Genomic DNA, 14,113 nt, shown 5'->3' on the forward strand with positions numbered 1-14,113 from the left:
TTCATAATGACCCTCATGAGTTCTAAATGTTGTTTTCGGAATGTCTTCAATCTTCATTTTGATTTGATGATATCCTGAACAAAGATCCAACTTGGTGAAGTAAATTGATCCATGCAATTCATCCAGTAATTCATCAATGACAGGAATGGGGAACTTATCTTTAATAGTGAGCTTGTTGAGCTCCCTATAATCCGGACACATGCGCCATGATCCATCCTTCTTGTGCACCAATACTACTGGAGCAGAGAAAGAACTTTGACTCAGTTGAATTATACCAGCCTCTAGCATTTCTGCAACCATACGTTCAATTTCACTCTTTTGGACATAGGGATATCTGTACGGCCTGATGTTTGGAGGAACACTTCCTGGAATCAAATGAATAGCATGATCATGATCACGGATAGGTGGGAGACCTTTGGGAGTCTCAAATACCTTGGAATGATTGTCCAGGACTTTTTGGAGATCTGGAGAAATAGATGATTCTGATGTGGAAACATCTAGCGAACATAATTGTGCAATTACACCTCTTTGCTCCTTTTTTAGAAGCTTTGTCATACCATTAGAGCTGATTATCTTTCCTGGTTTCCCTGCAATACCCCTTAATTCAACTTCCTTTCCTTCCGCAGAAAATTTGATGAAAAGTTCTTGAAAATTAAAAGCTATTGTACCCAAGGATTGTAGCCATTGGACTCCTAGTACAACATCAGCACCTCCCATTGGAATGGAAAGCATTGGGCTAGTCAATACATATTCTCCCATGGATAGCTTGATATTATGGCACTTTCCAGAGCAATTTATTGTTCCTCCATTTGCAATCATCACTTGACACTCTGGTGCTGGATATAGGAAGCAATTCAATTCCTTTGCTACCCTACAATGAATAAAATTGTGGGTACTTCCTGAATCAATCAACACTATTACCTTTTTCTTCTTGATTTGTCCTTCTATCTTGATGGTTTGAGGAGTGGTAATTCCTGCCAATGCATTACAAGATATGGTCAGATTTATTTGTTCTTCATCTAGGCTTTGTTCCTGGAGTATATCCTCTTCTTTTGACCTTTCTTGCTCCTTTTTTTCTTCCTCTTCACAATCTATGTAGAATAATTTCTTCTCAGCACACTTATGACCTTTAGTGTATTTGCTATCACAACTGTAACAAAGCCCTTTTGCTCTTTTTTCTTCCAATTGTTGTGGTGTCAACCTTATAGGTTGTGGAAGACTAGGGGCAACAACACTTCCGTCTTTATATTTGTGAGTGGTATGCTTCCTGGTTGCCATAATTTTGCTTTCCATTTTTCTTGCTAACCTGAATGCCTTCTCTAATGAATCAGGTTCCCAAAGGCGAACATCATGTTGGATATTATCCTTTAAAGACCCTATGAACACATCAATCCTATGCTCCTCTGGAATATCTTTTACCCTTATGTTCAATTTTTGGAACTCCTCAATGTGCTCCATTATTGAACCCTTTTGTTTGAGACTTATCAATTGGCTAAAAAAAGTGTTGCTTTTTGTATCCTCATAATTTGCTATCAATTCTTCCGTAAAAATTTCCCAAGTGATAAATTGTTTACGAGAGCAAAGCCATTGATACCGTACAAACCGATTTGATTTCAAATATAAAGTTGCCATACGTACCTTTTGTGTGTTTTGCACATTATTGAGATCAAAAAATTGCTCCATCTGTAATATCCATGTTGCGGGATCCTTGTCATCAAGCTTTCTCATATCGATTTTTGGAATATGGTGGGTCTTCGATCCAACATTAGAGTCTATGATATCATGATTAACATTTCTTTTGTTCGCATCATGAGTTTCCTTTACTACCTTTTTACCATTAGTAAGTATTTCTTGTAGAAAATTTGTCAAATCTGTCTTCATATCTGTCATGCCTATCTTCAAATTTGTGTTCAAATCTATCTTCAATTCTTCCTTGTATGTCTTCAAATCTGTCTTCCAATCATCCATCTTATCTTCCACGCTCTTTATCTTAGATTCCATGCCATTTATCTTAGCTTCTGTTAGCTTTTGTGAGCGTGACATTTGTTGCACTTGTTCTTGTAATTTTGATATATCATGTAGCATTTCTTCCTCTTCTTCATGAGTCATGCTAGAGCTTTCAGGTTCCTTACTAGGTGTTTGCATTTTCTTTCCTCGGGGCATAAGTTACCGATAATAATTCTTTACTATGCCCTTTGAATTCCTTCAAACCCAGATTACGCAAAAATTTAAAAAAAACTACACACCTTTTTTCACTTTGTAGAAGTCTGATATTGAATCTGATGTATCTCTGTAATTCCAAATCCTCCAATTCTGAAATTGCGACCTGTAGTAGCCTTCTGTGTCCTCTTTCCAATGCCACAAGTCTGACCCAAATTGGATTCTCCAAGGAAGAGTTATGCGAAATCTCCCACAGTGACTTGATTATAGACTAGTTCAGTAGATCGAACTTGTACGACGTGCCACGAGTCACTGTTTCGACCTTTGGATCTGAAAAATGCATAAAAGAAACTACAGTCCGTCCTATTTCTATACCTTCTTACGAAATTTCAATCCGATCCCCAGAGAGAAAGTTATGACGATTTTCCCCAGGTCACCTGTTTTGAATGTAATTCAGGAATCTGCAAAAAGACCAACTTCCTCAGATCATATCTCCGCAAATATCATGCGAAAAGCTCTAAAATTTGGACCCAAGGTTCAGCGCGATTTCTTCTCAAATGGGTGTTTTTTGCGACTTCTGAAACGTCACAGAAAAAAAGTTATAGCGAAAATGCCACGATGACCTGTTTGGAGTAGCGAAACCCTAGAATCCAAAGCTCTGATACCAAATGTTATGAAACCAGCTCAAGAAAAGATAGATCAACGCCTTAGAATTCAGCCTCTTCGAGGGGGAAACCTCCTTTACATTACATAAATGAACAATTCTTGGATGATTCAAATGACAAAACCTCATTTCTATATATAGAAGTCTAAGGAGTCACAAAATAATCCAGCCGACCTAACAATAATAATATAAAGCCACAAAAATAACAATAGAGGGATTCTACGGGGCACAGTAATAACAATATGGGGGCAATATGGGCACAACAATATTAATAAGGGGTATAACTACAATAGTAATGGGGTAATCACTAGTATTATGGGGACCCAACAGTACACTACCTTGGGATCCATGACAACATGGGTGCCACATAATGAATGTGTCCACATCAACTTATGACACCACATGTAGTATTGGATACATTGTATTATGGCTATTTAGCATATGTAAGGGGCATCCCCCTTTGCTTGATCTCATTTCGTACTTGGAGGCTTTCTTCATGTATTATTGAGCTAGTAATTCACATACACATTTATAAACACTATTAGACTCCACTTTCTATTTCATCCTATGTTTCTAGATGCTTCTAGAATGAGATATATGACTAATTTGACTAAGTCAACATCTATTAGATCTAGATCATTCTAAAAGAAGGTGAAAATCTATATCTTATCTCTCACACTTGTTGATGCATTAACATGTATTTATGAGGTTTATGGTGGATTGAGTTTCTTTGATGCCACATGCTTGGGGTTTGTTTTCTACTCTAGTGGAGCACTCCATTTATTTGACCAAAGAAAAGCTTTTGCAAGTGGAGAACTTCTAGGAGTGTGCCTCACGTGTGTGGTAGTGGGAAGTTAGGAGTTGGTTATAAAACCACTTGTTTTTAACACGTGGTGTTTTCAAGCACATTGTATTTAGATAATGGACACCTATTCTCCTATAAAAAGAGGTCATCCCACTCGACTTTTTTTCCAAGAATAAAGAAAAGGATCTTTCCTACTATTTGTCTCTAACACTTTCTTTCTCTTGTGTAATGTTAAATATTTTCTAAAGGATATCAATTTAGCTCTAGTATTGAAGTAGTCAAGGTTGTTGTAAGGGTGGAAATTCCCAAAAAGTATGAAATTGTCTATTTGTTTACATTTCCTAACAATTTTCGAATAAATTTATAGTAATATTTAAGAAAAATGTCTTTAGATTATGTCATTACATCTTAATTCACATAAAAAAACCATTACTTAACTTTATTTGTTCACTTGACAAGATTTAATTCCCAGTAAGAACTAGTAGATTTTTACCCTTGCTTAACTTTATTTATTTACTTAATAAGATTTAACTCCCTTTTAAAACTAACCATTTTTTATTTTAAATTTAATGCTTTTATCATAACCCTAAGTAGAAAAAAACTTCAACAAATCAATAAGATTACATTTTCAAAGAGAAAAAGGACCCCATAGCCCAATCGTGGTCAACCTCACATCTCTTCCTTAATCAACTTTACTCTTTTGCTTTCATTTAATTTTTCCTTCAGTGAAAACTTTTTCGATTCTCTTTCTCCGCCTAACTTATTATTGAATCTTCACATTTAGCTTCGGTGAAAACTAAATCAATCTAAAATTATAAACTCTAATTTTAATAGGGGTAAATTATAAACTCTAATTTTGAGAGGAGTCGGAAGTGTTGTAGGTTTTATAATTACATTTTAAATATATGTTCTCATTCAACACTTAAATTTTTTCAAACACTTAACTAATATACTTTGGTTCAATTATAAAGATACTTTTTAAATAATATGATAAATTTGTTTCATAACTATGTTAGTATTTAGTTAATGATGTTATTTTTAAATGGATTAACACTCATAACTTGAAGCACACATAAACATCTTCATTTTTTTTAAGAAATAAATCTAACACGTGTCTACGTGTCTACATATTAGCATATTTCATTTCTGATCATTTTTTTTAAGAAATAAATCTAACACGTGTCTACATATTAGCATATTTCATTTCTGATCTTTTCGTGGGTACAAAATATAAAATTTAAAGTTATAATATTCTCTTTATAATGTATAATTTATTTTAGTATATTATTTTTTTGGTAGGTAAGTACCTATAGGGATTTGAACCAGTGACCTATTACAAAAAGTGTCTTAACAGTGCATCCATTCACCATCAATCCAAAGCCTCATGGACTTATTTTAGTATATTATCTATATTATTATCAATATTCTAAATATTCCAACTATTATGATTATAATTTTTATTTGGTATATAAGAATAATTATGTTAATAGACATGTTTATTATACTTGTTTGCAATATTCATTTTTTTACTGTCCATTAGTTTGTTTTTACTAAAAAATTATGCCACATATTTATATTTTAACATTGGAAATTCATTTCTTGTTATTTTTTCTTATTATTTAAATTTATTTATTTGTAAAGTGATTGGTTGAGGTCTTATTATGGGTTGTTTAATAACTTTCATTTCTATTAGTTACTAATTTTTTAGTTTTAGTTTTATTTCTTTTCTATTTAACTTTTTGAATTTTTTTTCATTTTTATACTATTTCCATTTTTATGAATTATTATTTTTTCTCCGTATTTTCAATTTAAGATGACAAATTTTAAAGAGAAAAAAAAAATAAAAAGAAATTAAAAAATTAAAAAATCCATTAATTTTTTAAAGTTTTATTACTTTTTAATTTGACATTTTTTTACTATGGTTTTTTTTAAGATGACAAATTTTAAAGAGGAAAAAATAAATAAAAAATATTAAGGAATTTAGACTTCTGTGATCCATAACATTGTTTAGATAATCTTCGGCAAAATCACATAATCAATCTTTTGTCGACGCCTTTCAAACCAACCAGTGTGGTTCAACTTGTCCTGACGATGAACCACACTGGTTGGTTCGAAACGCGTCGACAAAAGATTGATTATGTGATTTTGCCGAAGACTATCTAAACAAATAAAAAATATTTTCCCAATAAATTTTTTTGTCTTTTTTTCTCTATTTTCAATTCCAATTACATTAATCATATAAAAATAATAATAATAATAATCTTCTTTGCACATAGCTTTTATAATTAATAATTATTATGATAATTAGTTATTAGTTTTTAGCATTTCTTTCCTAATTTTATTAAGAAGGTTTTATTGAGGTATACTTACTAAATTTTAAGATTTCGTGATCAATTTTTTCCTAACTTTGTTGAATTTGTTTCGTTTATGCATAGTTTTATGATTTCTCTCTCCAAGTATATCAAAAATTCAAGAAATTGATCTTATACCAAGAAATTGAATTGAAGAATTCAATAAATTAATCTTCTTGAATTCAAGAAGTTTTTTTATATATATAATTCCTTTAGTTTGTGATTAGTGTCTATTTGAAACTCCCCTTGGGATATGGAGATTGTTCAGGATTTCTTTTTATTTTCACGATACAAAATATTTTAGGAACTAAGTATTTTGATTACAAACTAAGTGTTTTAATATTTATTTATAGTTACTAGTGATTTAATTTATATAACTATGCTAGTTATAATTTAGTTGTTAAACTAATAGTAAAACAATTGTTTTTATCAATTATTCATAAATATTAATTAACATCTTTCCAATTTAATTTAAAAAATAATTTAATACTAAATCACAAATTATAGATCATCTCAACTCATTTTTCTCTGCAAAAGAAACAGGACATTTGAGTGATAACAATAAAAGTTTTGTTTCATGTTCCCATGCCTTCGCTACGATAAACAAAATTACATTCAACTCTATATAAATGGTGTTCAATTCCCATGAAATTTGTAGGAGACACTTGGTTGTACAAAATAGCTTTCTTGGAATTTACATCTCATTGAGTTGAAACTAAGTTTCTCTATATCAATTTAAACCAAGCACTGCCAAAATATTAAAGTTATAAAGCTTCATTACAACCAATGAGGTAGGGCACTCACCAAAAAGTAACATTTCAGCACAACATTTTTACTTTCATTTCTATTTTTTATGAAGGCTTTAATTGATCATCTCACACCATGTCAGCATTTCATACTCTGATTAGCTATATTAAAACTAAGCGGCAGGTAGGTACTAGTTGTATTAGCTACTACATAGCACTTGCTTTGAGATAGAGATTCCAGAATTTTACTTTAATTAATTATTAGATGGATCATTGGGATTTGAGCTCTATAGAATATTTTAGAATAGTATACAAAAATCAAAGAGTGAGATTTATTTCTAAAGTTGTTACATCTTTTTTTCTTCTAATTAAATTCATTAATTAAAAATAATTGTTATATGAACAAGTGTCATATGAAATGAGCTATGATTCTTTGGGCATGTGGTATTGATAAGCCATGGCATTGACCCATGGTATTGTAACAAAGATAAAATGGGAGTGAATTTCTATGGTTAAGAATCTTGTCACATGTTTCTTCAAGATGTATATATGTTTGTGGTAGAATATCTGTTATGTGTTTTGGAGGGTTTTCCGACATATTTTCTGATCTAATTTGCTTAGAATTTGGTAGGGATCTCTTGAAATCGCAAGTTTTAGTTGTAAACTCTCCATAATTAGGCCATAGTGCAAAATCCATATATGAAGTCTCTCACACACACATATATATGATCATAAATTGGCCCAATTTTTTTTTACCAAATTCCCAATAAAAATTCTAAAACATAACAAATTTAAATAACACCTATATATTTAACTTATAAATTAATTATTTTTAATAATAATAATAATAATAAAATTCCCCTGCCCACAGGCCTTTGGATTGACGGTGAATGGGTGTACTATTAAGGCACTCCTTGTGATAGGTCACCGGTTCAAATCCCCCGTGGGTGCTTAGGTAGTATTATATAGAAAAAAATAATAATAAAATTCCCCAAGGAAAAATTGTAATTTTATTAATGAAAACAAAATTACATGTTGCAGATGCTTAAAAGCATTCCATCATCTAGTCAATGACTGATGATCATAAGTTCATACAAAAAACAACTAAAATACAGATGAAGAGAAAAGTTAAGATTTTCTCCATTTCTTTTTCTCAACCTTGCGCCATTCACCTTGAGATGGCATGGAAGAGACAAGAGCGAGTTGATTTCCTACTTCTAGTCTTGCAGTGTCCTTGTCTGAATCTGAGTTGTCTGATGTATATTGATGTTTAATTCAGTTGTTATCCTTGGCTTATGTTATCATTGATGGCTAAACCGAGGTGTTCTATAATTCAAATGGATCTTGTGAGGCTTTCCCATGTGCTTCTGATTCATTTGATGTCTGGTTGTTCTCATTAGGTATGGGTTCTGCCCCTGCTTTGTCCTCTTCCTCATCAGGCTCATTTGGGGGGAATTTCCATCCTTTGGGTTGTTTTCCAACCTTCTTCTTTCTTCAAGTGTCTTTCTTGGCTTCAGGGCATGTGTTTTGTAGGTGTCTTGTTTGCCAAAATATTCTGCATCTAAAAGTTGTGTTCTCATAATCTAAGAATTGTGTCCAATTCTGTTGGTTGTGAATCAGTTGTATGTGATCTGGTAAGCCTTTGTTGAGATCTACTTCCACACAAATTCGTGTGAAAGTATAGATTATTTCCTCCAATCTTTGTGTATCTGTTTTGATGTATCACCCTATGATATTCCCAATACCTTCTAGGACTTGATTGTGCCATAAATGTAGAGGGAGATTGTGCAGCCTAACCCATACCACATTCTGGATACTATCATGGTATTTGCATCAAATTCTGGAAACCATGGGGTAATGAAGAGATTTGTCGATCCCCAGAACCACGGTCCTTCCTGAAGAATAAAGTCTCTTGTCGCCGATGATGGGAATTTTACAATGAAAAACCCTTTGGAGCAGAGATGTATTTCACAGTGTGATGTCCAGTTTGTGAAAATCCAATGAAAGAGCTCCACTGGTTTTGGCCAGAAACTATTGAATTGGCATATAATGGCTTGTGATTCATATGTAGAACAATGATCATCTGTTTCTGGAGTGTCTATGTTCAGTTCTGGAATGTAATTCAGTTGCTCCATTATTGATTAGACATTGATCCAGGACCAATCAGGTGTGGACAGGTGGCAAGCCCGGAGGCTGCCACGTGGCCCTGGAATGGTTAAGTAAAATTTGTTGGGGTCCGACAAAATCGAACACATGACCTCCGGCAAGACAGGACAGTGCTCTACCACCTCCAACAAGACAGGACAGCGCGTTACCACCTCCGGCAAGACAGGACAGCGCTCTACCACCTCCGCCAAACTTTGTTTCTTAACATCTAACAATCACATTGCCTATTTGTTTTGTATCGGATGGAGATTTGGGGGTTAGGACCGCCAATCCTATTCTCCTTTTATCAAGCACTTCAATCCGCGTCGTTGATCTCACTTCTCCATATCCAATGGATATCGCGTCGTCCACTCACCAACTAACCCGGACAATCTCTACCGTCAATGTGACCCGTCCAATCGAACAGTTGTCGTGTAATCTTGCGTGAAATCTTGCACGACCGATATCAGGTCGAGAGAAAACGAGAAAAGTGGTTTTCTCATGCTACGTGTCAACCCCTCAAGTTAATCCCGTGAATTTGTAAAATACGTTTACCATTTTGAGACTGTGCAAGATACTACTTACTGCTTTTGTAGACCACTCCATTATTCTAATGTTATGTGGCTTAATCGGATCCCTAAATTGCTTGACTTTATTTTGCATGATAAGGTTTTATCCCTAACCGCCAGGGTATACCGCCCCGTATGTGTGCCAGGAAGTTAATGTAACGGCTACCTCTGAAATTCAGCCTGGTGGAGTGGCTAAACTTAGGGGTTATGCTAAATTTAACTGGAGTTAAGTGCAATTCACCAAAATTGGTGGAGTATCCCTAGGGGATATGGACTAAATGCACTCCAAGAGCAGTTTTCGACTGGAGAGAGTGAAACAAGAGGTTATCTAGGCTAATTGGAGCCTTATGAAGCCAATGGAATAGTCTAGAGAAGTTGAGGAAGTCATCTTCATAGAGATTTTCATCCAGGGAGATTTTGGAGCTCAGGGCCACTAGGGGTTGGAGGCAGTTGTAGGAGCTACTAGTACTCGTTCTCAGCAAACCAATAGTCATTCCTGACTATAATGAGCCTTTTGAATCCATTTTAGGGATTTGCAGAAGCATTTGGAGACTTCTAAAGGCCAAGATGCTACAGGGAAGTTTCAGGCAACCTAGTGCCAACCGTGGAGGAAGGCCTAATTTGGGGATGCAGTGCTCATTTTGAGCAAATGATCAATCTATTTTTGGTTTCTAATATGTGTTGGAGATAGTAGAAGATGTTTCAGTGATAGTTAAATAATTCTGAAGGAGTTGGTGCCATCAAGAAGCTCAGGGTAGCTCAGAGCACTAACTAAAGGAATCAAGTCTAAGGGAGCTTAGATTTGTTTGCAAAGTGATGACAACCATGACAGGGATATAGATGGTATTCTAAGCCCATTGGTTCAGTTCAGTAACCTTTGGAGTTAAGTGTGGAACTTGTAAAAGAAACTTTTCCATAATCCCAAAGAGCCAAGTCAAGATGACAAAAGCTTAAGGAGACGTAGCCCACGATATTCGAGTGAAATCCTAGATTAAATTTGTTGTTATGTGTTGATGTTTATTTGTTGCATTATATGGTTGTTATATGTGTTTAATATCAGCAGAAACAAATGGAATTAAGCACTTAAATAGTTAAAAATAAAAAACATACACCTGTCTCAAGTATTTAATTCCGCAAATGTCATACATAAGCTAGATCATTTATTTGTTAAGCTTTGAGTGGGAGGTTCTTGTAAGCATAACAAGTTGTTAAACCCCCATTTCAGATCAGGTGGTATCAGAGCAGGTTGCTTGATTGACAGAGCATAGTTGCTTGATTGATAAAGCAATAGATTGCTTGTTTGACTTGAAAGGTGTTTAAACAGTACAAAGAATTTGACTGTTTGATTGTTTGTAAACTAACTATTGCTTGAGTTTGCAAAGGTGAAGGGAAAGCTATTGATAGCTAAGTCCAGGAGAGGACAAGAAGGAAGAAGGGCTGAAGGCATTCTCCTTACCCAAAAGACCTCAAGGAAACCCTTGAAGCACAAGAGGGTTTGTTTTGCAAAAGGCTGCTTGAATAAGAGTTTGACTCTACAACCATTTAGTTCAAAAATTATGTCAATAGATTTTGAAAGCTTTGTGAATTTGGTTGAAGTTCTTTTGTTCATTTTTATAATGACAACTTCTACAAGTGAGTTCTCAAAATCCTCCTCCTTCACAAGATTCTTTGATGAAGACATGAAGCGAGACTTGTTCATCATGATGGATATGGTGAAACAAATGTATGAAGATGAAAGGAAGAGCACAAAACTTCAAGAGCAGTTGAATTCCATGAAGGAAGAGAAGAAATTTATTTTTGACAAGTTGCAGGAAATGGAGAGCCAACTTCATATTGCAAATATGAACCTAGAAAGGATGCATGAGATGGAGATACAACTCCTTGTTTCCAAAGAAGCCTTAGTCAAGCATCAGTTTGAAGAAGAGGTAAACAATCCTAGTTTGTCTTCAATTTCCTCTAAGAATGTTTGTGTTCGTTATTTTGAAAAACATACAAGAGGCATAGGGTCCAAGTTGATGTCAAAAATGGGTTATGAAGGAAAAGGATTGGGCAAACATGCACAGGGCATTGTTGAGCCAATAATGGTTGAGGAAAGGCCTAAATATTTGGGTCTTGGCTATGGACAATCTTATGAAGAAAGTTCCAAAGAAGCCATGAAGGCAATTGAAACAGTTCCTAGAAGGAGTTTCATTTTAGGTTCTCTACCTCAAGTTTGTAAAGATTGTATTCATGGGGAATGCAATAGTTTGAAACATACTTTGCAAGAAGAAGGTGTTCATAAGCATGCACTTGAACAAGAGAGTTTTGAAAGCTCTGAAATCATTGAAGAGATTGGTGGTGTTCCGAAGGGAGCCACTTCTTCATTCGATTCACCTTCTCATGAAGGCAATAAAGGTGAAAGAGAAAGGTATAAATCTGATTTCAATCACACTTCTTTTGAACATGTTAAGCATGGTAAATTTCCACATAAGCATTGGGAAAAAATGCATGTTCCTTTTGTGGTTTGGTTAACCATAGTGTTTCTAGATGTTGGAAAAAAATGGCCACATACAAGAAACTTTTGAAGAAAAGGAGGCAAGAAGCCAAAGGTCCATTGGACAAGGAAAATTATGCTGTAAAGAGGATGAACATGTGTTGCACTCATTCCCATAAGCAAGGACATATTGCTGAAAAGTGTTGGATTTTGAATCCAACAATGCTTCCACGAAATTTGAAGAAGGTGGAAAAAAAGAATGGCAAGAATGGAAAGGAAGTTTCCATAATTGACGTGTTTCAGGATGATCCACATGTTGATGTCAATGTGCAGTTAAAGGAAGCGCCTTTTATGTGGATTCGTAAGAAATGGTTAGAGTTCTTATCCAATTAAAGTTGCATGTCTTTTGATTTGATGCATTTCTTTGCCAATGGAATGCAAGTTGCAGGGTTTTACCAAAAAGGTGAATGAAAAAGTTGAGTATGAGACTCGCTTTATTGCAGCAAAATTATATTCATTTCAGCTTTATAAGTACATTTACATATGATTGGGGATCTTGTACTTAAGATTGTGCTTGAGAGAAAGTTGAAGAATGGAATACATGCATGAGAATGGTATGTATGAACAAAGGAATGTTGATGATTTCCTTGTATTTGAACATGTATGTGTAATTGACTTGATGGTTGATTGTTTTGTTTAAACATGCATGCAATGTCATATCGACTTGAAAAAGTTGATTTTGTCTCCAAGATTGAAAAAGGGAGATAACTATGAAGTGTTTCACAAGATGTAGAATTCTTTCTACTTTGAAAAAGAATCGTCAAGTTCTTTTTTTGTATATGCTTGACTTGGAGAGTCAATTATTTGAAGAAGGCATGTTTTTGTCGGCTTATGGTTTAGTCGATCATTTGTATACAAGATTTAAAGACATGATGATGATTCACATGATGTGAAATTTGTTTCTTTCGATGGAGCAAGAGTTTATGTCGTCAAGTTATTTCTTGCATTATGTTGTTTTTTGACAAGATGTCTAAAAAATATTTGTGGCAGCAAAAGTCACCATAGAAGTGGCTTGGTAAGAAGTGGTTTGATTTCTTGACCCAGTAAAATATACTTTCATTGGTACATATGCAAATTCCAGTTGAGTATGCATAAATTTATGATGTAATCTCATGTTTGTTTGAGCCACCTTGGATCGATGATCAACGAAGTGATGTTCAACTACCTTCTGTAAACCTTCTCAACAGAAATTTTGAATGAGTTCAAGGAAGACAGTTCTTAACAGGAGGACAAGTGCATCCAGGAAAGGAAGTGTCAACTACCTTTGAGTTTTGGTTCAAAGGCACTAGCCATGCAAGGCAAGTGTATGGAGGCTGAAAGAGGAAGGTGTTGTACTCTCATCTACTGTACAGATCAATATATCAGTCTTTTGGGGTCCAAAAGATTCCTAATGGGGAGGAGTGATCAGATATTGATCTAGGACCAATCAGGTGTCGACACGTGGCAAGCCCGGAGGCCGTCACGTGGCTCTGGAATGGTTATGTAAAAATTTTTGGGGTCCAACGGAATCGAACCTGTGACCTCCAGCAAGACAGGACAACGCTCTACCACCTCCGCTAAACTTTGTTTCTTAACATCTAACGGTCACATTGCCTATTTGTTTTGTATCAGATGGAGATTTGGGGGTTAGGATCGTCGATCCTATTCTCCTTTTATCAAGTGCTTCAATCCGCGCTCTTGTTCTCACTTCTCCAGATCCAACGGATATCGCATCGTCCACTCACCAACTAACCCCGATGATCTCTACCATCAATGTGACCCGTCCAATCGAACGGTTGTCGCGCAATCTCGCGTGAAATCTTGCACGACCAATATCAGGTCGAGAGCGCGCGAGAAAAGTGGTTTTCCCATGCTACGTGTCAACCCCTCAAGTTAATTGTGTGAATTTGTAAAATATCGTTTACCATTTTGAGACTGTGCGAGATACTACTTACCGCTTTCGTAGACCACTCCATTATTCTACTGTTACATAGCTTAATCAGATCCCTTCATTGCTTGACTTTATTTTGCGCGATAAGGTCTTATCCCTAACCACCGAGGTATACCGCCCCTGTGTGCGCCAGGAATTTAATGCAATGGCTACCTCCAATGGTCAGCCTGGCAGAGCAGTTAAACGTAGGGGTTATGCTAAATTTAAGTA

Source organism: Pinus tabuliformis, chromosome 6 (assembly GCF_031772625.1).
Source record: "Pinus tabuliformis cultivar Carrire ecotype Pingquan chromosome 6, CPIR1, whole genome shotgun sequence".
NCBI classification, from domain to species: domain Eukaryota; kingdom Viridiplantae; phylum Streptophyta; class Pinopsida; order Pinales; family Pinaceae; genus Pinus; species Pinus tabuliformis.